At 28.3% G+C, this 27,390-nt stretch overlaps 1 long non-coding RNA gene and 1 pseudogene across 3 annotated transcripts; one reads left to right on the top strand and one right to left on the bottom strand.

The window, feature by feature from the left end:
- Nucleotides 1–2,103: 2,103 nt before the first annotated feature.
- LOC150029471 (uncharacterized) lies at nt 2,104–3,099 on the bottom strand (annotated as a pseudogene).
- Nucleotides 3,100–23,151: 20,052 nt separating this feature from the next.
- LOC137816694 (uncharacterized) lies at nt 23,152–27,185 on the top strand. Of its 3 annotated transcripts, none has more exons than XR_011081848.2 (4): nt 23,152–23,448; nt 25,436–25,496; nt 26,261–26,371; nt 27,031–27,185. It is a non-coding gene; the product is annotated as an uncharacterized LOC137816694 (long non-coding RNA). The 3 variants fall into 3 exon arrangements; XR_011081849.1 differs by having other exon boundaries at nt 23,227–24,194; XR_016518750.1 differs by lacking the exon at nt 23,152–23,448 and adding an exon at nt 23,660–23,799.
- Nucleotides 27,186–27,390: the final 205 nt, after the last annotated feature.

Genomic DNA, 27,390 nt, shown 5'->3' with positions numbered 1-27,390 from the left:
GTATTGCTAAACATTAACTAGTTCATAATTATACTCTAACTATTAAATCAAGGATATCTGGTTAAAAAACATTTTATCATAGTAATTATTGCAATTTATTTTTTAAAATATATACTCACTATCTAAAATAAAATAAAAAATAATAGAAAGAATTTTATTGGAAACATGATGAGATAATTAGATATAATAATAAGGTGTATTAATAATGTTTTTATTATTCAACGTAATTAGTAGAACTTCTGTTTTTTTCTTCTTTAGATTCTAAGCACCCGAAAAGATCAATCGTTTGGGTCTAGAACTATCAAAATAAGTCAAACGATTAAGTTTTATAGGTTAAGGTTTGAAAAACCAAACAATTTAAGTTAACCTAATTTTCATATAGGAGCAGTTTTATTGGACTGATCTAGTTTGTGATCTGATTTTGCATAATTATTTTTCATAAATATTTCATCATTATAATATATTATTTTTTAAGCCTACATTTCATGAGTTCATCAATTATGTTAAATCTCAAATCAAAAGCTTTTACTCATCATGTCAGACCAATTTTTATAACAATTTTGAGTTAATTGGGACCAATTCTTAGTTTTGGTTTGATCAAGTTTATCATCTTTTTAAAGATGTATTATGCGAAAACTGAACTCTAATCTCCATCAACAATGCTCAACGTGTGTGGTTAACTAAGTTGTAATTGAGTTTCTTTTGACAAAAATGACAAAACGTATATTAATTTATTTTTAGTATTTATGATATTATTTAAAAGTAAGTTTCATCTTAATTATTTATGATAGAAAAAATATAATGAGATAAATATTGGAAGCATTAAATGTTTGGAGAATAATTTAAATTTATATTTGTACATACTTAGTATATTATTTAGATTTAAAAATATTATATAATCTTTAATATATCATTTAAACTTAGAAATAATATGTTTAGTTTTAGATTTTGTAAGGAAATATTTATAAATGAAAGTTATTGGAATGAAAAAACATACTCAAGAACAAAGTTGTGATCACTAGTGTAAAAGAGATTTTTTTATGTATGTTATTTAAGATTTTTTACGTCTTCTAATAGTCTAACATGGAATGTGGGTGACGTAAATTTACGTCAAATTCAACTTCTAACATAAAACTTCTATTACGTCAAAATATAATACAATAAACGTTTATTTCTAAAAAATTGAAATAAAAATAGTAATGTGTTTATTACTCAACTAAGGAATCTGCTATGAACAATAATTAAGTATAAACATTACTACTTCACTTAGTTTTCTTAAACGACTATTCTTTTTTTCTACCTTGCAAAAAAAATGAGACAACCAAAAATTGTAGGAACAAATTTGTAAGTATAAGATCCAACCAACTGGCACGAAACCGCATGCAGTCCTCCTCAATTTTTTAGTACTTGATAGAAGAAATGTCACTTTTGTCATTCTGAACACATACTCTCATGTCAAGAAAGTCTTGAAATCTCTCCACCTAGTGACAGTGATTGATAAAATCTTCTTTCTAACCACCTCAATTTGGAATGTCAAAATTTTGCTATAAAAAATATAGAAAACATTAATCAATTAAGAATGTTAGATAATAATGAAATTAATTAATAATGTGTTCACATAAATCCCATGTCAGAATGTTTAGATAATAATATAATACATAAATATCATGTCACGTGAGGTTTATTCTTTATCTCTTCAACATCATCCCATGATAGAATGGAAATAGAAACATGTCATTGAGCTATCAATCACAAATAGATGTTAAACTTAGCAGCATTTAGACCTGAAGGCTTACTTGAATGAGGATCTATGTCAACATGCATCCTCTTCTTAGCAATTTGTACCACAATGACCTAAGCTAATTGGGCTACAAATCAACTTGTTTCGGTTTTCCCACTGCTAGATCTAGAGTTTGTCATAATCTTGAAAATAATAACCCAAGTAATTCATTTCATAAAATATTTGAAAACATTGTAAAAATAAACGTTTAATGCCAATGGGGACTATGTCCAGAAACGAAAAAAAATTGCCACAAATATTGGAACAAAGCATGGTTTTCAACAAATAATAAAGTACGAAAATTAGTAATAGACACACACATATTAGGAAGTTATGTTTTCTCATATCCCTTCATCATGATCACTTCGAATAGCGTGCATGTCATCCATTTCGTTGTCTACATCGATAGGAAATGTTCTTGATGAGATAGATGACGTCTTCATCGTGAATTTCGTCCATGTTTCTTCCCTCTAGGATCACTGATCACTTCTCATTACATGAATCAGTGAAAAAATATTTGTCTTACTTGATGTGCCATAATAAATTGTTCATTTGTATAACTCATCTTATTTAGACCCACCAAAGCAAACCAATAGTCATTGGTTATCACACCCATATTGTCATATACCCATTGACAATTGAAAATTGGCACTCTAAATGTCACATAATCAATTTCTCATATGTCTTGTATGACTCTGAAGTAACTCACAAATGTTGAAATGAGATTTTTGTCTTTAGAGCAAGCAAAGTGCAAAACCTTAGCTTGAATGATAACCCCATTGCTTTGACTCTACTTTTGTCATCTTCTATCTAGGAATAGAAACAAAACTTATTAATGTCATACCAATCACATCATTATTAGGTTCACGAGCATGTCTCAATAGTGTATCAAAAACATTAGATTCACCAAAAACCTTTTTCTTGAGTCAATCTAAGAAGGTCTTGCTATGTTCATTTAATGCTCATTTTCCATTCATTTGGGGTTGCATTGCCTTGATTTCATTAATGTGTTTCCCAATGTAGGGGATAACCTTATCAGTATTGTTCAATATGTAAAAATATGATTAGTCCATTATTTTTCGACTTACGTTTAGGGTTTAGGGTTATTTCCTAATTTTCACATTTTGAGTACCCTTACCTTGACATCTTTAATAATGTCGAGTCTTCGAAATTTCTATTGGTTTACAGTTTGACATAGACCCCGAACAAAACTCAATGGGTTCTTCTACAATGTACCTCTCAACAATTGAAGCTTTTGGATGATACTAATTCTTGACATATCCTTTTAAGATCTTCATGTATCTCTCAACAAGGTACATTCATCTCAGATAAATTGGGTCACTCAATCGAATTTCCCTCACTAAAGGAACTATCAAATACACCATGATATAAAAAAAATAAAGGCGGAAAATACATTTTTAATTGACACAAGACTGTGATTTCTTCATTTTCCAACTCATTTAACATTTGAGGTTCTATTACTTTCTTGCAAATGGCATTGAAGAACAAACACAATCGTGTTATAGCACCTATAACAAAAACAGATATGATGCCTCTAGCAAAAATTGTTGCATCAACACAGTTTTGCATACACACAAGGCTTTTAACATTTGAATAGTACTCGTGTGGCACTTTCACACTAAATAAACACTACAAAAGCTTTATTTTTCTTTTTTAGAAAGAGTAGGACAAGTTGGTAAGTAAGTGTGTTTTCCAACTGATTGCAAATGTAACTCTGAACGTATATTTATGTCAACCAAATCTTGTTGTTATTTAACCTATCTTTTGTCTTTCCTTTTATGTTAAGCAATGTCCTAGTCACATGTAAACGTTTTTTTCGACATGCATCTCATACATACAATGTCTAACATCTAGCTTGCACTAATGTGGAAGATTAAAGAATATTGGTAATTTCTTCCAAATGTTCTTCTCAATGGTCTTCTTTTGTGTCGATATCATGCTACCATCCATTAATGTTTTCTCCACTCTACAATAAGGATGATTACGAGGAAGGAACTTTTGATGTATAATGTATACAATCTTCTACCCATGCTTCAATTAAGTATAACAAGTGTTTCCTTTACATATAAGGCACCACTATAAAAAATTGTGTTAACAATTGCAGTTATGGCGACTCTAAAAAAACACAATTATCTTTATGATATGTCACCTTTATAACTACCACATTTTGTATTCAAAGTATGACATTTTTACAAGTGTCTTTTAATAAGTATACTCTATTTTTTTCTCGCATTTTTCATTCCCTCCATCTCAGTCCTCTTTTCTTATTAAAAGAAAAACATGTTAAGTTTTTCATTCCCTCCCTCCTTTGAATTCTCTTTTCCCCAAAAAAAAAAATCATGTCCCAAAAAATAATAATGAAAAATTCATTTCCCTATGTGTCTTTCCTGATTTCCAAACCCCCAATGTCTTTCCTCGGTGCTATCTTTGATTTCCCTCAATGTCTTCTCTCTTTGAAACCTTATCTTATAGAAATCAGTTTGTGAAACCCTCCTCATCAACCCTCCTGCAAACCATTCATTGTCAACCATCATTGTAACCTCTCACCGCCAACCCTCATCATTAGCCATCAACACAAACCCTCACCATCAATCCTCACCTTGAACCTTCACCTTGAACCCACATTGTGAACCCTCTCAGCTTCACCGATGTTGATCACACCTTCATTCACACATGTCGTTGATAGGAAGAAGAAAAGAGTAACCTTTGGTCCTCCCTGATTTTTCTTCAAAAAAAATAAAATTGTGTAAATATCCTTTTAGAAATTGATTGAGCTTTACTCCTTCCTAAAAGCTATAATCTGTGAACTATTTTTTCAATTACGCTAATCTCACCGAGAGGAAAAAAACTTTTTTGTTGTTGGTGCAAAACCCAGATTAACCCCAAATTATATATTTTTGGTTATTTTGGTGTAAGATTTGCTTCTTTAGAGTAAGATTAAATTAAGTTGATACAACATAATTTTAAGTATTGAAGCTTAATGAAGCTAATTGGAATTTTGTACGAGACATACATTTAAAAGTGTCTTTAGTGGGATTGAAGTTAAGTGATGTGTTCAATTCACAATAGCTAGTGATAGAACAAGAGAAAGTGTTATCATCCGTTATCATCCAATATCATAAAGTTGAGAAAGTGACAACATTAAAATTCACAAAAGCAAAAGTATGGTTGAAATTTATTGTGATGAACATCCATGGTGGCTAGAGTTGAAGAAATTTGAAATTTTAAAATAAGATAAATTGATGAGAAACATAAATTTTTCAATTTCAAATGTTTGTTATATTTTTTAAATTTAAGATATTATCTAAAATTTAAAATGTTGTTTATGTTTAAAATGTATTATATTTATTTTATAATTTTACTTTACTTTTCAAAAATTATGATGTAAGGTGATGTAATCCCTATGAGTTGGGATGATTTATTAAATCTCGAAGAATTTCAATCCAAGAATTAAAGCAAATTCATAGGAAAGAAAAAAAAAACAAAAACATATATAAAAAAAACACCACTTTTAAAAGAAAATGATAAATACATTATTAGTTTACCACTTAAGATTTGATATTAATTTAAGAGTAATAACTCTAAAAAGGACACTTAAAACTCACAAAATCTCTAACTTCATTAATCTCAAGTAGCTTTTACATGGGGAAGACACTAATATAAGAAGTTTATTGTTAAAGCTAAACCACTCTATCAGGGGCTAGTAAGAACAATATGGTTCTTATGTACTAACTATTATAGTGAGAAAGTTGCAATTTCATAATTAAGATAGGTAATTAAATGTATTAATTATAGAATATGGTAGAATGCTAAAATCTTTAAGAAGAATTTAAAAAAAAATATTATAATAATATTAAGATATTCTATGAGAGTATGCTATATATATTTAAAAAAAATTAAAAGAATACTTAATTCCAACCTTTTTTTTAAATATTTTTTCTAAATTATTTTCTTCTATCTTATTTTAACTCTTTTCGTATTTTCCTTATTATCCTAACATGACCTTTCTCTATTTCTAACTTGGAGATTTTTAAGATGGAAATTTTTAAAAGATCATAATAAAAGGCTTCTCAAATTTATTTAAAAAATCAAAATGAAAGACTTTTTCAATTTCATCTAAGATACATGAAATAAATTTAATTATTACTTGATATGGTATTAATTATATATATATAATTAATACCATATCAAGTAATAATGGTAGTAATTAATTTGTGACCTTAGGAAGAGGTGAAAGGGTTATTGTGGAGTGTTGAGTTGTCCTGATTGCAGACAAGACTTTTGATTGTTCACTTGGTGATAATGCAGAGATAGAGATGGTGATGGTATGGCATGGCATGGCATGGCATGAGGAATCTAAGACAAGTGGGAAATTGCAAGTTGCAAAGTGACAATTAACATTTTGAATGGGGCTGTGCCAAGTGACTTTCACAGCACCGACATGTTACTGTCTATCTTCTTTTTCAAACCATTTTTTATCAATTTTATATTACTCTATTACTTTCTTAATTCTAATTCAAGAACATGCATTCAAAAGAGACTAGACAACACTGTGACCCACATCAGTTTTCTGTGGGTCTCAATAATCATACTTTTTCATCTATAATGTAATCATATCTCTCACATATTATATCTAAACACACACCACTTATAACTAATCTTTTTTTAGTTATAACTCTTTAAAAAATTACTTTTAAGTAATTGATATGCAAGAAAAAAAGAAAAACTTAAATGAAATGTTTAGTATGTTAATGTTATTGACAGTCAATAACAACAAGCCTGTAATATTATTGTATTTAGGTTTTATCAAAAGATTTACAATAACATTATAACATTTTATTTTTAAAGTTATTGTTTTTTAGTTCTCTATCTAGAAAGAAATAGTTTATAATCAAGATTTTCTTATATTATTTTAAATGGTTTTTTGAGTTATATTTTAAAATTTGAGTAGATGTTTCTAAAAATACTTCAATACTTAAAAAAATAGTAATTAATAAATAAAATATTTTAAGTTCATTATATCTATAATCACATTAATAGGTCTTTATTTGGATGGATCTTGATTGGATGTCCTCATTGTTTTATTGTGTAATTAATGACATATCTATGTTATGTTGAGATCTTTACTATTGTTAAGATTATCTTAACACCTTGAGGTACACTTGTTCTTCAAACTTCAGAAGGCATAGTTTAAAGAGTCTAGGATTGTGAAGTTGCACTTATGTGAGGGTTAGTGGGATGTTGACTTTAGTGGGGACTTGTTATCAATGTATCTCAAATATTTTTTCGTTTGCTTGGGTTTTTGGTGTGGTGTTGAGGTGATGTTTGAAAAGTCTTATTTTAGCTCATGAATTTTAGGGTGAATTTATTATGTCGTGTAAACATTTCGTGGTGGGAAGGAGAATCATTTCAATTGAAACATTTGGATTCAAAATTGACAAGACAAAAATGTACTATGTCTCTTGTTATTCTCTAGTCAACATGGACTAAGAAGGGAACTTAATGGCAAGGTGTGGTATGAACACTAAAACGTCGAGGTTGTTTAAGGAGAGTTTGTTGAGTACTATGTTATAAGAAATGTTGGCATTGATGATAGGATAACATACTTTGATAATTGTATTCATTACCTTTTTGAAGGGTTGTTATGGATTTCTACCTTAATGTCCTTTTCTAAGAAGGAGATTTTTCCTTCTCTCCTCTTTGTGGTGATTGTCTTTCTTTTTGTTACCCTAATGACCTCAGTCATTGTTCCTTTTTATATATCTTTGGAAATGTACAACTTTTATAAACTCTTCAATCTTATCCTTCCAAATAAGACATTATTTTGTTTCATGGCCTTAATTGTAATGGAATCGATAATGATGACTTGTGTCCACATTTGGAGAGGTCAAAACCTTTCTAGATATGGTCAATAATTCTCTTATTAAAGTTTCTTCAAAGATGCTTGCTCAAGGGGGCAATCAAAGAAGAGTAGTTCACACATATTAAAACATAGAGGTCATGATTTCTCGGTGCAACTAGGGGTTTGTGGTTGTGATCTTTTATGTACGTTTTCTTTTAATCTAATGTTGTGTGAGGCCTGACTTTATTGCAAAAACCCTTGAGTTCCTCAATTGCATGAATTTTGTTGTTCAACGCCTTAACTCAACTAAGTCAAATACGAGCTTCTTACAAAGGTTGTCAGCAAAAAGGTTTGGCATGGGTGTCTTTACCATGTGTTGTAAGGAGATTTTAAGGTTGAGGTTTCTTATGTTAAATGTCACCTTGTTGAAAAATTCCATGAACATATGCAATGAATCCTCTTTATGTTCACCAATGTGATAATGGTGAGATGGTAGGATTAACTTATGGTGAATTGTTTGTCGAACCATGTAACCAGTGTGTCAAAAAAATCTATTGAATATGATGATAGTCTTGTTAAGTAGCTCAAAGAGACTTCTTTAAGAGAGGTCGAAAGAATTGGTAGAGGATAAAGTCATTTGTTGTGTAAAGGCTTATTTATGTGGCATATATGTCATATTGGTATATTATAATTTTTTTCTAAGTTTGAGTGACAAATGTCTCCATGATTTACAAATCTAATAAAGTTAAATCAAATCAATAAAGTGATTTTTTTTATTATTAAGTAATAAAATCTAAGTTTAACTAAATCTCACAAAATTGACTTAGTAAGGTGGGCTTTGTCTCCACTTATATATTATAAATTGATATTATCTTTAGACAATATGGGATCTCCAATACACACCCTCATGTCAAGAACATTGTGCGCTCACACTGAGGACATTGAGCATGAGAATCGAGGGAGGTTTCATAGCAGTGGCATGATAGGCCCAAATCTCAACAAGGATGGACTTTGAATAACTTTGATACGTTATTAAGAAGTGAGTTTAACCTGAACTCATCCTTATAAAATTGGTTTTTAAGATAAGGATTGTCCTTACATATATACTGTAAATTGGTCTTATCTCAAGTTGATGTGCAATCTCCAACACACTTCCTCGTTGAGGTATGGACGTCTCGTGTGTGGGACAATATATTTATGGGTGATTCAATAGAGGCCTGAAAGAGAGTGACATGATAGGCTTAACAAACCTTGTTAGATAAGTTATGATACCATATTAAGGTAGTAAAGTTTAAGTCTAACTCAACCTCATAAAGTTGACTCAATAAGGTGAAATTTTGATGGATGAAAATTTTGTAATTTGGATTGAGTTTGTCCAAAAAAAAATAAAAGTTCTAAAGGAATTAGGGTGTGAGGTACTAGAGCACACAAATTCTTAGATACTTTAGATTATCTTCAAATAGAGAATTTAGATCCATCAATATAAAATATTGATGTTTCATATGCATGTGACTTATCAAAATCATATGAAAGAAAATATACCAAAGGAATTACCAGATAGATAAGTATGATTTAAATTAAAAAAATTAAAATTAAAATTAATTAGATTGATTTGAATTTAATTTTTCTTTAAAAATAATACAATAGACTTTTAGTAGCACTACAAGAAAATCATCAAATAGAAACCAATTTTTAGAGACCAAAATAATTTGTTGCAATAATAACTAAATTAGAGACCATTTTAGAAACTAAAAAAATGGTTTCTAAATTAGTTTCTATTATTGTTAAATAGTTTCTAAATTGGTATCTAATTAGCTACCAAGATTGTAACTACCAATTATTTAGATTCTAAATTTGGTAGAAAAAATTTTGGTTGCAAATTAGATACCAATTTAGAAACCATTTAACAATAATAGAAACTAATTTAGAAACCAAAAATTTATTTAGTTCCTAAAATGGTCTCTAATTAAGTCACTATAGCAATTAACTATTTTTTGTCTCTAAAATTAGTTTTTATTTCATGACTTTCTTGTAGTGTAGTATTACAAGAAAATGTACTTTAAAAGGGTAAAGGTGAGTTAATTGTTAGAATACTTGAATTAAAAGAAATTCAAGAATAAAGATGAAAAGCAAGAATGTATGCAAGATAGAAATTACTTTGAGAGTTTCTTTATAAAGATACATAGAAACTTTTTTTCAATAGAAAAACTCACATAAATCCTTCAGCTTTGAAATTATACGCTTACATAGTAAAATAATTTTCAATATCATAAAGTACTATATAGTTTGAGAAATAATAAGTAGGTGGATAAATTGAGAAGTTCATCTCATTTAAAAGTTTGATTTGGAAAACTTGTATTTCAAACGGATAAAATAAGTTAGAATTACATATTAAATTATCTCTTTTAATTTTTTTATTTAGCTTCCATAAATATATAAATAAGCGAAATAGTTGACTTGAATCAAACGAATTATTTTTGGTTTTGTAATATTTTGGATTTCATCATTCTTTTGTCAGTTGGATTAGTTTAATTCTTCGATCTACTATGCTTTCTATTAGAATAAATGAAAGTTTTGTTTGTCTTTTTTCTTGTACTAGAGGTGAAACAAGGTGATCTTTTTCTCCCTTGTTTTTCTGTCTTGCGGAGGAGGTTCTAAGGAGAGACATTTTTAAGCTTCTGAATGATAAGAAGATTCTGCATATGACTAGTCCTAAATGTTATATCACTCTTTCTCACATTTTATATTTTGATGATATATTTATTTTCTGTAATGCAGATAATAAGTCTCTTAAAAAATTGAGTATTTCAAAAATATGGTGATTTTCTTTATCAGTATGTTAACAATTCTAAAAGTAGTTTTTCCACCATGGATAATTTTTCAAGATTCATTACAAAAATTCAACATCATCTTTCTTGCAGTCATGGCCTTTTACCTTTTAACTATTTAGGGGTTCTTTTTGTTGGTGCTCCCAAGCAAAGGTTTCTTCAACCTTTGGTTGATAAAGTCAAATTGAAGTTTGCGTCTTGGAAAGGGAAATCTCTTAGCATGATGGGTCGGATCCAGTTTGTTAATATTGTGGTTACTGGTTTCCTTACTTATAGTTTTAATGTGTACAAATGGTTTGCTTCTATTCTTAAGCAAGGTATAACTATAGTAAATTAGGCTAAGATTTGTTCTCCTATTGAAAATGAAGAATTGAAGATTAATAATCTCCAGTACGAAAATAATGTTTATCTTCTCAAGCTTACTTGGAACTTTGCTTATAGTAATAAGCCTTGGTCTCTTCTCCTGAAAGCCAAAGTTCTTAAATCTAAGTACCAACTTAGATTGGCTTATAGATCCTCTTTTATTTGGCCTGGGATTAAACAGTTTTATGAAACTATTATTGAATATACTTCTTGGACTGTTGGTATAGGTATTGTTATTAATTTTTGGATTGATGAATGGTGTTTTTCTACTTGTTTATCAAACATTGCAGGGATGCCCGATGGTTTTAGAACTCTGTTGAATACAGTTTCCCATTTCTGGAATGGTCGTGATTGGATTATTCCCTTAACTTTACAACAAGTGAATCATTTTTTTCAACATATCATGATTACACATAACATGCTTCTCCTAATTGGATTCTAGAAGACTCTGGTCATTTCACTCTTAAATCTGCTAGGAAATTTTTCTTGAATACAGGAGTTCCCTGTGGTTGGGGAAAGATCATTTGGTCTCAATACATTCCTCCTTCCAAAACTCTGGTGTTTTGGAAAGTTTTTCATGAGCAGCTCCCTACGGATCAACATATTCAACATAAAGGTTTGCATATATGTTCTATGTGTACACTTAGTGAAAAGCAGGAAGAATCTATTCAGCATTTATTTTTTGAATGACCTACTGCTTTGCATATTTGGAATTAGGTTCAGAAATTTTTTCTTAATTCTCATTTCGCTAATGTGGATGATCTCCTTTCTTTTATTAAGAGTGATGGTAATCCTTTGGTTAATTTGATTAAACTAGTTGTGATTATCTTCTCTATTTGGATGATATGGTGTATGAGAAATTATGTTAGATTTTCGGTTAAGATTGATCTTTCCAGGGCCATTTCCACCATTAACGATTTCACTTGCCTAGTGGGTAATTCGTTTAAAAGCTCTATGATAAATTATATGTTCGACTTCAAGGTGCTTAAGTTCTTTGATATTAATACTTGGAGTGGCAAAGTTCTTCATCCTCTTCCTATTAGATGAGAGTTTTCTTCACCAATTGGGTTAAAATTAATACTGATGATGTTGTTAGGGGTTCTCCTGATTTTGCTGCTTGTGATGGTATTTTCCGTGAGAGTATGAGGGAGTTTATTGGTGGTTTATCTGCTTTTCTTGATATTCATATTACTTTGGTTGTTGAGTTTTATGGAGTTATACATGTTATTGAAGAAGCTAAAAAGATGTGTCTTACTAGTTTATGGCTTGAATTTGATTATGTCTTTGTTTGTGTTGCATGTACTGCTAGGATTATAGTTCTTTGGATTCTTCGTAATATGTGGAAAACTTGTCTTTATTACTGTGGAAAAATCAGGTTTAAAAATTTCTCACATTTTTTATGAAAGGAATGCATGTGCTGAGAAGTTTGCTAACTTAAGATTTATTCATAGAAAACAATTTCATTGGTATAATAGGCTTCTATCTAACCTTTTCTTAGAATTCTTTATTAGGTATAAATCCGTTTTTCTTAGGTTTCTTTATATATGGGTTTTGGTCTAGTTCTCATATTTGCTTGTATTTCTTTTTTTTTCTTTTTTTTCTTTTTTTTAATACTATTTTTTTCACGTGGTGGCAAATGAGTGTTGATATTTGAGGTGTTAAGTTTTACCGTGATACTTGACATGAGGGCTTTTATAAATAGTTATTCAAAAAATAAATAGTTATTCAGTTTAAAAAATATTATTTTTTTCATTTCTTAACTTAGCTTCTATATTTAACTAAATTATACCAACTTAAAATTTCTCAAATTAAATGATTTTTTAGATTGGTTACTTTAAGTTACTTTTCTGTCTGAAGCACTATAGTCCAAAATGTCTGGACTACCCTGCAAATTCTCCTAAATACAGGGGTGATGAATAAAATAAATAACTTAACTAAAGTCACAGATATTTTGAATGAGATAAAAATATTTAAAAATTTGGTATGACATGTGATGAAAGATAAAGTAAAGGATAAAAGAAATAGGTAAATTAATATGGAACCAATCATTGTCTCTGGACCAATCCAAATGTTTCATGAGTGGATGGGTGAGTCACTTCACAATCGAAGGGTGGAGGAGGCTTCTCCCGACATGAACGGTTAAGATTTGTTTGGGTATGTGAAACAGTTGAAATATCCCAAAATGATCTTTAATCAAGGGCCACATATGTGTGTGTGTGATTGGACACTCTGTCTGTCTGCACAAAAGGCGCACACAATCACAGATTCTCGTTTTTTCTCCATACATACCTATCTCTACCACGCCAACTATCATTTGACTCACATATAGTATAATTATTATTTTCTAATAAATATTAGATGATGGTTTAATTAAAATGAAAAGGCTTTTGGTGAAATTTGAAAATTTATTCTTTTGTTTATATTTTTTGTTTATATTTTTCTTTGTATGTGTTGGTGGTAATATCACTCCTTTTCCGTTTAATATTTTATATAAAACATATCATATTACTATATGAGATTTTTGCATGTTCTCTTGTTTTTTTCTTCAATCTCTCGATATAGGATTATTTATTAGTTTGGATTGAGCCAAGAGTCGAGCCTTGAGTCAAGATCCAAACACTCCTCCATCCAAGTTCGTCAAAAGGTTTTGTAAACTTAAACTTGACGTCTTTTATATTTTTCCAATACCTTTCTGCATATTTCAAAAATTTTAGTTATTAACAAAAACAAAATTACTATTCGTCACATAAGCATCCGTGCCATGTCACAGTTGTCAAGAGGGAGTGTTTTTGTTTGCAGTTTTCAAAGTAACATTTTTTTGTCATTTTAGATCAAAATAACCACTTAAAAACTTAATTTTAAGTATAATTACTAAAAAGAATTATAATAATAACAAAATAATGAATGTTATATACTTAATAAAATTTTATTATAATCATTAAAAAAAATATTAAATAAAAACTAATTTTAGAAAAAAAAATAAGGTTGTTAAAACCTAGATAACTAATTAGATACTAATTTAGAAACTATTTATTAACTAATTTAGATATCAATAATTATTTTAATCTCTGAAATAGTATCTAATTTAGTCAATATATCAATTAATTATTTTTTTCTATAATTAATTTTTATTTAATAATTTTCTAGTAGTAAATATTATAATTGAATAAAAAAAATTAAATGGTTTTATATTTTAAAATATTTCAAAAGGTATAATATGTTGATTTTATAAAGAAATTTAAAATTATTTTAGGTTAATACAAAAATAATCATATTAATTCACCATCTTTGATAAACATATATACATAATAAGAACTATTTATAAGAGAGAACGAACACATCTAATTCTTGTACTGGTACTTTTTGGAGATTATTCAATATTGAATGATTTTATGTCGCATTTATATAAATAAAAATCAGAAAAATATATATATTTTTAAAATATACTATAATTTTAATAATTTTGTCACTTTGGTATTATTGTTCAATTTTAACAAAATTAAATACGTATAATCATCATAAAGAAATTTATAATTTGAAGATTAATCGAGACTGATAATTGTGATTGGTGAAAAGTTTTCATCAAAAGAAAAAAAAAGTGTAAGTATGGAAAAGTAAATCTCTATAAAGGATTTATCCAAAAAATATATTGAAAGTGATGTTTTTTTATTTATTATTAATCAATGAAGGTGTAGGTATCACACAAGAACCTAGGAACACACAATGGACATGTTGTTATGCAAAAAGTCACAAAGTAAACCTTTAAATAAAACATAATGTAGGCTTTTATGCAAATAATATAAACTGTTCAAGAAAATTGTCTATATATAGATTTTTTTATCCATGGTTAAAAGTTACAAAAGTTATATATGAAAACTCTGCAATGTCAAATTAGAATGGGATAAGAGTGATTGTGTTCTTTATCACCGATATTTTTTTATTTCTTATGCAAATTTATCTTTTATCTATGATAATTTATTTATTTTGTTAGGACATAGAAAATAGTTTTATAGTAAAAATCGTATAATTGAGATGACACTTGAATATTTCATTATTAAGATGAAAATTGAATATAAATAGAAAAATGGATGTGAGGTGCCGTGGTTATCAATTTTAAATCTTCTTGCAGGATTGTTTGTTTTTATTAAAGTGGTTAAATGATTGAAATTAAATGTGAAAGGATTGATTTTGTTAATTTTGTATGATATATGTTGATTTTTATCTAAATAAGTTATTGAATATTTTTTGTTTGAGATTGAAAGTGTTCAATGGTACTATGAATTGATTTGAATTGTATTATGATTCATTTGAAGTGTAAGATTTGTAAGTATTGGTTGTTTGAGTTTTGAGGTTGAAATTGGTTTAGAACTCATGAATAGTTGAATATATAGGTTAGCATAATCACAATGAGAGTATATGTCTACAATTATGAGCAAAGTGATGTTATTTTAATATGATAGGATTTAAGAAATACAAGTTTGAATATGAATTTTTGGTGAAAATATCAAGGAAATCAGTTTTATGTACTTAATCTACATTTTTTTTTCTCAAGCGTAAGATCTTCGTTCAAGCTAAATTAAGAGAGTGAATTTTGGGTTGCTCTCAGACCTATTTTTGCTCAAGCGAGAAAAATCTCGCTCAAGCAGAAATACGGTGAAATATGGTGTGCTCTCGGGTCCATTTTTTCTTAAGCGAGAGGGATTCTCATTCAAGCGAAAATAGGATGAATTTTGAGGTGCTCTTAGGTTAATTTTCGCTCAAGGGACAAAAATTTTGCTCAAGCTAAAAAAAACTTGTAACCTTTAGTGTTTTGGCTGGTAGGGTCTTTGTACATTGTGATAATGCTACACAACATTTTGAACAAATAAGCTTTATGGACCTAAACTGCTTGGGAAATAGTGTTTGGAGATGTATGTGGATAGCCATCATTTGGGAAATTTGGAATCATATAAATAGGATAATTTTTAATGATGTAGTAGTGGATCCTATTGAAGTTTTTGTTGTGGCCCAAGTAAAGGTGTGACATGGGTATCTTATAAATTTTCAAAGTCAAATTTCTCTTATTCTGATTGGTGTATTAATGTATATGCATGTTTGAAATCTTTACATTAATGATTAACGTGTTTTTTTCTTCTCTTTCTGTGATTCATTTCTGGTTTGGATGAAAGGACAATTTGTTGGGTATACATATAATCATTGTTGTTGCGTGGAAGCTTTTATTGGTTTATGTTTTGGTAGATATAGTATGTTGTATAAGTGCAATTTTTTATTTATTAAGGATTAGGCTGCTTAGTTTTATATATGTGTAGAATCTGACTATGTTTTGGCTAATGTATTTTTATGACAACCTCATCTTTTTTTGATTGAAGGTTATTTTTTGTACATGAATTGAAGTATCCCTAGTGTTCCTATTTATATGATTTTTTTATTGTTGATTAAAAAAACTTATAAGCTTTAGTTTTTGCTTTTAAAATATTGATGTATTATTGTTTATTGTTTTTATTAAATTGATGTGAAATTTTAATTATTTATTTAATTGAAAATCCTTTAGTTTATGTGTTCATGTGATTTTTAGATAAATTTTGGTTTGTTTGATTTCTAAGTTTTGGTATGATTTAATGGTTTGCTTATGTGTAATATGAGATATGAAATATAAAAATGTGATCGAGATATAGTATTTTTTGGAAAAGAAATATCGTGTTGAGATTGTTAAGATATGCATTAATTAGGGATTCGTCTAGAAAGAGGTATCGTGACTCTATTAATATAATAAAATCACATAGATGCAAAATTATTCACGTGGTGAGAATAGAAGGAGGTTCATATGAATGGGTAAGTTGTTTGAAACTGGGTTGACCTGTTATATGAATTAACTTTGTCATATGAGGTGATTCGATATTGAGATTAATAATGCGCATAACTGTGTGAATTTCATAGTAAGATTGTATGACAAGTGTTGATCTCTAAGCCTAAGTTAATCCACAGATCTTTTGAAAGTATAGTCAAATGTCTATGTGTTGTTGTTAGTGGATTTCTGGCATGAATGATGTGAAATGTGATGATTGTAGAAATTTGACCATGTGGTACCTTGAAAATAAAATATATATATATATATAAGTGATATGTTTGTGAATTAATTTTCTTACAATAAAGCTTCACTTATATTGAAATTTTAAAAATTACTAGTTTACCTTATTGTTTATGTTGTGATTTTTTTTTATCTGTGATGGTTGTGTAAATACACGGAAACAAATAATAATACAAGTGATAAAGCTCCACATTGAATGGATAAAGTGTTTTTATTTCATGTGACTTTTTGTTTGATATGTGTAAATATTAAATTTCCTATTAAAATAAAATATTTTAAAATATTATACAACTAATATATATATATAGTTGGAAATTCCTCTATAATCCATAAGGTTTTAATTCTCATATTTTATGAATTTAACATTCCTTGTACTGAAACATTATTTTGTAGAAACATTTTGAAATTTTAATACATATAATGATAAGTTATTGATCCAGTCTCTTTTAATCATCCTTGAATTCTACTGCTTTAAATATAATGAGTGAATTAAATTATTCTTTGTCATGTGTTTAAAAAGTTCGTATATATATTATATAAATATAATCATAAAAATGTTTTATTATTTGAATATTTTGCGTTATAGACAGGTTTATTTTTTATATTTAAAGTTTAATTTAACACATTTTAATTGAAAATCATGGTGGACCTAAATAAAAGAACCTAAAATAATTTACTTTTTTGTTTAAAGTATTAGTTATCGATTATAATAATTTCATAAAAACAACAATATAATATTTGATCTCCTTTTATTCCAATTTATTTATCCTTCTGAGTTGTGGTTCTCTTTCATTTCCTTAATACCCTGTTCACATGCAACATGAAGACCATGAGCACCAAAAAATAACGTAAGCTCGTGATTTTGGCAACAACGAGGTTCTGGTAAGAGGTTTTGTCCTTTGGTACCACAAAAAGTCTTTTTTTTTCCTTATTTTCTCCTTTGATCTGTTATTACTGGTGGTGAATGTGATTAGACGGTGAAGACAATGGATCTCTGGTGGTGGAGGTGACAATTCTTTGGCCCTTTTCTTCCTTTTTTTTTATTCTTTTTCTTGGATAAAATTGGATTCTTTTATATAAATAGTGTAATTTTATTTAATGTTTTTAAAATAGTTAAAAAAAATATTTTAAAATTGGATTATGTATAATTTTAATTTTTATATTAAACTGAAATTGTATTTAATATGCGAGAACTATTGAATAACTTTTTCTTCTTCCTTTTTTCGGGCAGGTTGTTGGAGTTTCAGTGTGATCCTTCTGACCTCGATGCTACTCCTTCGAGTCTCGGTCTCTCAGTCTCAGGTAAATGTCAAATGGGGAGGTACCTGCAGAAGACACTTCAACACTCAAGTCAATAAAAGGGGTATTCGGCACTTGGAGATGTACCGTGATAATGACGTACCTTGTTCTTTGAATGTGCGCTATTTATGTTATTTTAGTGAACTTACCTTATTGGGCCGGATTAGTGGAATGGATAGCGTATTACCTAGTTCTTAATGACAATTTAGCTTTACTGATCTTGGTTTAAGCATTAATAGATTAGGTGTGTCGGTCGGCCTGCACGACCGTACAAGTCTCGGTCAGCTTGATCAAGGAGACAAAATCATAATAATGACTGCTCGGTTCATATCAGTACAATACGTATAATAATTTTAGTTATATTAAATTTTACTAAAATACTATTCTATACGTACTATTTGCCCACAAAATTATGTTATTTTGATTATTCGATTCAGTTTTTGGATTTTGGTTAATTTTCCATTTTCTTCTTTGTTGTTCTTCTTGTTTTTCATTCTTGATTGGTGTTCTGACATTTGGCCATGGATGTTTTTCATTTTTCCTTTTTTAGAATGTAATGAGTGTCACGGGTCAAAAAGCAAAAATTAAAGGTAGAGAGAGTTTTTATTTTTTAAAATTTTAAATTAATATTATAGTGAAAATTTTAATGTCCATTAAGTGAATACAAATTATTTCACAAAAAGATATTTATTTTACTGTCTTTAACTGTCAATGTTGTTAAAAAAGTTTATTAAGCTAAATTAGTAACTTTGTTAGTTATAAATGGAAGAACCACTTTTGAATAATTTTAAAACTTAAAGGATAAAGTGAATTTTTTAAAAGATAAATGACCAAATTGAAATAAAATAAAAGAATTTAAAATTTGTAAAAAAACTGAAAAAAATGAGTATATAATAAGAAATCACAACTTATATTTTAACATCAGTTTTAATGTTTTTTTCGTACAGATTAAGAATAGCCATATATATGCCACTTTATTAAAACAATTTTACAAAAATAGTTATATTTTTTAAATAAATGTATTATCTTGATTGAGTTAAGAAAATAATTAATTTGGGCATTAGGAAAAAAGTAATATTTAATTGAAAGACAAAAAAAAAGTTAATTTAATTTTTTAAAATAAATTGTAGTAGGTTAGAAGATTACTTAATAAAGGTTGACTTTGCATGGAACATGTAACATCCCTAAAGATTATATTATGCAAGAAATATAAAGATGTATAAATATATACAATTAATTTATATAGTATCTTAAAATATTTTTTTTTTATATTTATATAAGTTTAAAACAAAATATTAAAGAAACATCAATTGTTCCATCCACTCAATATGAAGCTTCGGTAACATCATCTTCTCTCATGCAAATATACGATCATCACATGTAAAGAAAAATAACACAATACAAACAATAGAGTATGCTAGCTAGTTTTAAAACTTTTAATATAAAAATAAATTTAAATAGCAATCATAAATTCATCAATTCTCATGGATGTTCACGAAGAAATAAAGTGTCTATAATAATTTATAATTTATATTTCTCATGTCATACTTACACTGACCAACATACACAAATACTTTGACTTTAATTCTAAAAGACTTGTGCATTGACCTAAACTCAAATATTTGCACCCGTCATACTACCTCACTGTGCAATCCCAATATTAGATAAATTTTATATCTTATATGACAATGTTAATTCATATGACCAGTAAGATCAAATTATGTTTTCAAACCACTGACAAAATCATATGAGCATCCTTCGACTCTAAACACCTAATAATTTTCATCTATATGATTCTAATATATCAAGAGAGTCAGCATACCTCTTTCTAAACGAATCTCTAGTCAATACACATCCTAACAATCTCAACACGGTATTTTCTTTCCTGAAAATACTACGTCTCAATCATATTATCCATATTTTATATCATACCAAATCACACCAAAACTAAAAAATTCAATCAAACCAAAATTTACCCAGAAATCACATAAAATAAATAAACTAAAAGATTTTCAATTTAATTAAAATAATAAAACATAAATGAAGTTTCAAAAGCAAAAATAAAAATTTAAGTTTTTTTTAAGCTTGAGCAAAAATAATTTTGAAACTATTTAACAATAATAGAAACTAATTTAGAAACCAATTTCTTTTTTAGTTTCTAAAATGGTCTCTAATTTAATTACTATTGTAACTAATAATTTTGGTCTCTAAATATTGGTTTCTATTTCATGATTTTCTTGTAGTGATCTAAATATTCATTATTTTTAAATCAAAGTCACTCAAAATCAAACATATATACAATACTAATTAATCGTTATACCTCAAAGGATTTATAATAAAGTTCAATTCAATTCATACTACCATTCAACGCTTTCAATTTCATATAAAACACATTCAATAACCCATTCAGATAAAAATCAACATATACTATGCTAAATTATCAAAGTCAACCATTTGACATTTAATTTCAAGCAATACATTGTTTTACTAAAAAATAACCAATCATACAAGAAGATTTTAAATTGGTGACCACGTCACTCCTACATCCAGATCTTCTAACCTAGGATTTTGTTAAAAATTAAAATTAGTTTTCCTTACCTAACTTTGAATATGTGTGCTCACAATGAACTCTAATTCTACAAAAGCCAAGGACTTAACACGTATCACAAAGTTCTTATCAATTATCTAATCATATCACTAAGACTCTCAGAACTAACAAGGACTTATCATGAAGCTAAAAATACTAAATGCAAAACATATGCCAAAAACACAATCTAAAAAATGCAAAACACCGACTCAAAGAACAAAAAAAGCAAAATAAATTTACTCCGTCTAAAACTCTGATCGAGCAATCTTGTAGTAATCCCTACCAGTAATCCAATGACGAACTCTAATTGTTAATGACAAATAGATTCAAAAAGATTAAAAAAAAAAGTAGAGAAAGGAAAAAAAATAAGATTTATAGACAATAATTATTTTAAAATAAAACATGAATAATTATTTTTTTATATAATTTGTTCACTTTAAAAATGTTGATTTAAAATATATCACTTCTACCTTACTATTTAAAATTGATGAGTTTTGCAATCATTCACTTCTCAACAAGCTTCTTTAAAACCCTATGCCTTGCTTCATGGAGGTGAATAAAGTAAGCAACGAATTAGTAGACACAAAACATGGAAAAAAATTAATAAAAATAAATTTATATAATGAATTATATTTAAAGACCTAATTAGTTATTTATAGATTATTATATCGAAGATGCTATAAATATTTTATTAATATTAATTTATATTTATATTTATATTACTTTAAATCGATTATATATTTAGTATAATTAATTATATTGTTAATATTTTATTAAATCCTAAATAAAGATATTAATAATAAATCACTCTCTATTTGACTTTTTACCTTTTTTCCTTTTTTACTCTCTCTCTCTCTCTCTTATAATTAAAATAAATAATTATTAAAAATATCTTAATCGATTTTAAAAATATTATAAATATGATTATAATAATCACAAGGTACATACAAGAGTAAATAAATATTTTAAAAATTAAACATTAAAAAAAGTTCAACGTTTTCAAAATGCAAATATATTAATTCCTGACCCATTAAGAGTAATATTGGAATAAGTCTTCAACTCACTAATTATCCAAGAGTGTATATTTCATCTATTCATATTTTAATTGGTTCTCACAATCTAATTGCCTTAATCTATTTTTTTAAGTTTAATATTAATTTTAATGAAAATCTCTACTGTCTCGAATTAAATAATAATAAAATGTTAAAAAGCTTTTTACTCCTTAATTAGTATTTCATTTATTAATATTTTCCCTCTTAAAATTATTGGACTGATAGTGTTTTTTCATAAAAGAAGGATTGAAGTTAGGCTGAAAAAAAAGTGTAAAAAGGAAATAAAAAGATATAATGAAAAAGTATTGAATGCAATAAAAAAATGATTGAAGAAAAATGAAACTATTGGAAACACTAAATGGAAAGAAATTAAATTAAATTAAATTGTACTCTCCTATTTATTTTTAATGGTAAGATTTTTTTTTAATTTTTAGTTTCTATATGTTATTTTTAAAGTTTAAAAAATATTAATTATTAATTCTTTTATAATTATACTTATACTGTTATTTTTAATATTAATTTAAACTTATATATTTATTATTAGTAGAAAATTAAAGTAATGTAGAAAACCTTAACTATTTTCTTCTTATTTATCGATTTTTTATTTTATTTTTTTCCATTTGTTAAAGTTTAAGTAATCATTAATCAATCTTTATCAATGGCGTCTTTACTGTCTATTTAATTTTTAATTTAATCTATGTGTGCATCTATATGAAAGAGAAGTAATAAATGGTAATTTAAACCTCATAATTTTATTATGATAAAAAAAATTATATTTTATGATTTAACATGTAAACTCTAAGGAACAGGTAAAAGGAAATAGCAGAGAAAAATTAAAATGAATTACATTTTTTTTGGTCATAGAAGGAAACAGAAGAGTAATTGTATGGCTAGAAAGCATTAAATGAAAGCAATAAATGAAAGAGTAAATGTATGTCTTGGGAATATAAGATATTAATTTAATTCTTACCATATAAACGAAATAAAAGAAGTAGTAAGAGGATATGATAGAAAAGAATTTAAAGGGTGAGGAAAAATAGAGTGGGGTAGGATGAAAAATGAAAGAAATAAGGGAGAAAAGAGAAAGTAAGAAGATGATAAATGTAATAGAAATGGGAAGAAAAAGGTTAAGAGATGATAATAGTAGTAATTGATTTTTGAGTAAATAAGAAGAAAGAAAATGAGGAAATGTGTGGACAAAAGATTTGTGTTGGTTTTATTTGTGTTCCCAAAAAGAGAAGAGTGAGAGAGAATGGGTGATGATAATAATGATAATTTTGCTAGCGTAAGTGGGAAACCCAAACCCCATTTTCTCTGAGTGTACCATTAAACTACTATATATCTACCACTCTCTTCCACACACTTCACACACTCCACACACCAAAACCAAAAGGCTGCTCCATTTCCATTTCCATTTCCATTGTTAGGATAAGATCTTTGCCCTTTTCCTACTCCTACACACATAACAAATTGCATTCTCTTTTTGCTCTTTTTATTTCATTTCAACTCACCACTTTCTCATCTATTTATTGCAACCCTCTCAGTTTCTCACACCCCATCATGCACATAGATCTGTCACACCGATCTGGTAACCTTGCTACTTGTCAGCTCTACGTTTTGCATGACTCTTTCTGACTCAATGTACAGAAAGTCAGACATGAAGAGAGAGAGAGAAGGAGTTTTGTGTGTTCCAACATGGTTTTGATTGGAGTTTGTTTTATGGTGTTAATACCCTTTTTTTTTTGTTCTTTTTTATCGTCTCAAAATCATTTCATCCTCTTCCTCGTCTCTTGATTCATCTTCTGGGGTTTGTTTTTCTGGTTTGTGTCCTTATTTGTGGGACTGAGGTTGTTGGTGACAAACCCTAAATTCTCAGAATTGTGTTCCTCTGAGAACATGCATGTCAGATCCTAGATTTTCCACCTTTTTAGCACACCAGGTTCGTGAAGTTTTCCTTTAATGGATATCACATTTTTCCTCCCCAGATCTGACTCAGTTGTGTGGCTTTTATTTTTCCCTTCAGGTTTTTCCAAACCTTTTGTTGTGAACTTTCCATATTTGGGATGCTATTGTATGTGTACTTAGTTTCTTTAATTCCTTCTATTTGGACAGAAATTGACAGAAGAGAGTGAGCACAAAGAGGCATATGATATAACTCTATATCACTGCTTTTGTGTGCTCACTACTCTTTCTGTCGGTTTTCAGTGCCAGAAAATTCTCCAGTCTACTAAGTTGCTCCATAAACAAACCACATCATCTTCTCTGTCTCTCTCTCTGATGCAGCTCATGAAAAAATGTCTCTTACTGTGGTTATATATTTCATTAACATTAACAGTGAGTAAAGTTATATATGTCTTTGGTGTTTTGCTAATATGTATCTTGTTATTTTGTTTTATTTTAACTGTTACTATAATTATAGTTCAAACTGGAGCATACGTGTTGTTTGATTGGCTTTATTATGGTTTATAGTATACTAGTCCTTACAAAATGGATAAGTGTGACTTTTGATAGCATTACCTTGCACAAGGTACCCTGGTTATTGTGCAGACCTTGAGGGGCACCGTTTTTTTAGCTTTTTTATGTGTATTTGTATGGTAGCGAGTGGGAGGGACCATACACGTTATATAGTATGGTCCACACTTGTTGTTGTTCACTTTCTAGCATCTAGCTAGCTATTATATCGTTTTTCTGATTTCATAGCCTTTCATATTTTAAGTATATAGAGTATGCGGGCCATCAAGTTGTTCATTGCTGTAATGTTCTCACCTGAAGCAGTATTTGGCTCAATTAGTTACAATCTCCAAACGCTACTATTTTGTGCTGCTCTCATTCTTAGCAAACAACCCTATTCTTAGGGTGATGAATATAGGGTTTATCATTACCCACCAAAACTTGTCAGAATAATACCCCATTTTGAAACAGGAGTTTGGTGAGCAGTGGTCAAATGATTTTACTTTGTTATTTTTTGTTTTTTTCTTTTTCCTATGTTTTCTAATACTGCTTTAAGGTTCTGGTTGGATCTCAATAACCTGATAAATATGCATTTTATGTGAACAGTTTGCAACTTTTCTTGTTGAGTTTGATGCTGAGCTGATACAAAGCATAAACTGAATCTTTCTTAGTTGTAACTGTTGTATTACCTTCCTTATAACAGTAAAATATGTACTTGTTATAATTGCTCTTTATTCATCACATTGAAAGAGTGCTGATATTTTTATATCGTGGCTGTGTCGGACAAGAAACACATATCAATTTGTTACTGAAAAGGTTTAGCAATCAAACTCTTTATTCCAGTTGTACGTGTAGTGGTTAGACAAATTCACCTTGCATGGTCCTACATCTACATAAATAAATAAAAGTATAGCTAAAACAACTTTTCAGAACTAATAGCCTTAAGACATGTTAAGGAAACTAGCATACCTACCTCCTTTCTTATAACTGAATGCTCTATTTGTTAACATTTCTTCAAGAGTCATATTCGATGATTTGTGGCATGATCTAATGCAGTTTTGAGCAGTGCATCCAATTATCTTATGATTTTAAGTTGGAAATTGATCTTTTGTTGATACTAATAGGCTTGAGAGAATTTTAAGATGCTGTCGAATGAATGACACGCAATCTCCTGATTCTGTTAAGGTAACTGGCTAATTTGTGCAACTTTTTATATTATTGTGATTTTATTGATGGTCTAATTTCTATTTGATTTATGTACTTTTGTGATTATAAATAAATTTGTAGTCGTTAGTATAAATTTCTATATTTTGTAGCTATTTTTTTTGCATTTCTTTCTGTAATATATCAGTTTGTAGTTGGACTGATAGAGACAATATGAACATACACAGTTAGCACAACGACAACCCAAAATAAAATGGCAATATAAATGGTGTATATAATGGAAAAGTTCACTTTGTTGGAAGTGATGGATAATTATTTCATTTATGATTTCGACAGTTATATTATTTATACAGGTGCAGTGTTGTTGAGAGCTCTATGGATCTTTGGTCCAATAACATGATTTTGAAATTTAAGGTTATGATCGACTCTTGTGATAATTTGTTGTTATGGATTAGTCACAACCATAACTTAGAAGAAAAATTGTTGAAGTAGGAGAGGTTTGTTATATTCAATGTTTCAAATCTTTAACTATCTTAAGAACTATCTATGACTTTTGAATACTGAAACAGTTATTATATTTACCAAAACATGTATAAAATGCTTTTATACTATATCCAAACAATAGCAACAACAAAAGTCTTATCCACATAATCTATTCTAATCACTGTTGATTCTTTTGTACATGTTTAAATGAAGCTGAATAATTTTCTCCAATTGTTACTGAGGTGGTGACTGCATATTGAGTAAAGTTGCATAATTTATAACCTTGGCATTGCTGTCATTAGGTAAAAGCTTGGTTGAGGCAACTTCAAGAGCAGTTTTTCTTTGACAAGATGAGGCAAAAACTGACCCAAATGAATGTTAGGAGGCCATTTCAATGAAAAGAATGTTAAAGGGTAGGTTGGTAGAGAAAATTATGCAGGGTTCTTACTATTTTGTCACATGCTTGTATTTTGCTTCACAAATGTTTTGGAGATATTTGCTTTTGTTGTCGTGTGAATGCGATTCAACTGCACTTCTTTTGCAGAATGGTATTTAATATATGTATTTTGCTTGTAAAAAAAAAAAAAGTTTTATGATGATCTTAGGCTCATGTCATAATAGAAACAGTCCAGATAAGAACTTCAACATATACAAATGAATACACAATCAAAAAAATTGAGTATTGGAAACGAGATTCGTCTTCACCTTTCATTACGGGTTTTTTGTTCCAGTGAATGCACAATTAGCAGTTTTTATGTATGATATCACATATCAATTTTCTTGAATTATATATTATTTTATTTGGAAGCATATACATAATTTTCACCTAGGTATATAATATGTTTGGTTTATGCAAGACACTTTTTATTTATTTTGATAAAGAATAACTTTCCAAACTGTAGTTTGGTCTTTTAAGGAGTTTTTTTCTTCTTGAATGTGTCTGTGATGTTTTTTTTCTCTACATGCTATTAAACAGTGTTTTACTTGTTTTGATAATGATCTTAGTGTTCATTCTTGATTATCATGCCTGCTGGTATGCAAACTTTATAGTATATTTGCATCTTCTTTGCAGACAGCTTTTTGAAGATGCTGGTGATGGTTTGTATTAGTCTGCAGCCTTAATTAATAATATATGATTCAGAAGTGATATTTTCATAGAATGTTTTGAGCAATTAGTTCATGTGATAAACTCCAAATTTCAATTGCAATCATAATTTGATTCCTCAATTCATTGAACAGGGTGGGCGTGTGAGTGAGTTATTGTAAACCTTCTTACATGTTTTTATATGTTGTTTTTTATTAAAAGATTATTAACGAAATACAATTTAATACATGTTTTCATCTTATCTAATATCCATATATTAAAAGTAACACGAACCTCATGTAAGAGTGAAGTTTATATAATTTTAATTATCAGTAGAGTGTTTAAAAT

The sequence above is a fragment of the Phaseolus vulgaris genome, chromosome 1 (assembly GCF_051622355.1).
Source record: "Phaseolus vulgaris cultivar YP4 chromosome 1, ASM5162235v1, whole genome shotgun sequence".
In the NCBI taxonomy this organism is placed as follows: Eukaryota; Viridiplantae; Streptophyta; class Magnoliopsida; order Fabales; family Fabaceae; genus Phaseolus; species Phaseolus vulgaris.
Note: the sequence above shows the minus strand (reverse complement) of the source record. Positions and strands in the feature narration are given on the sequence as shown.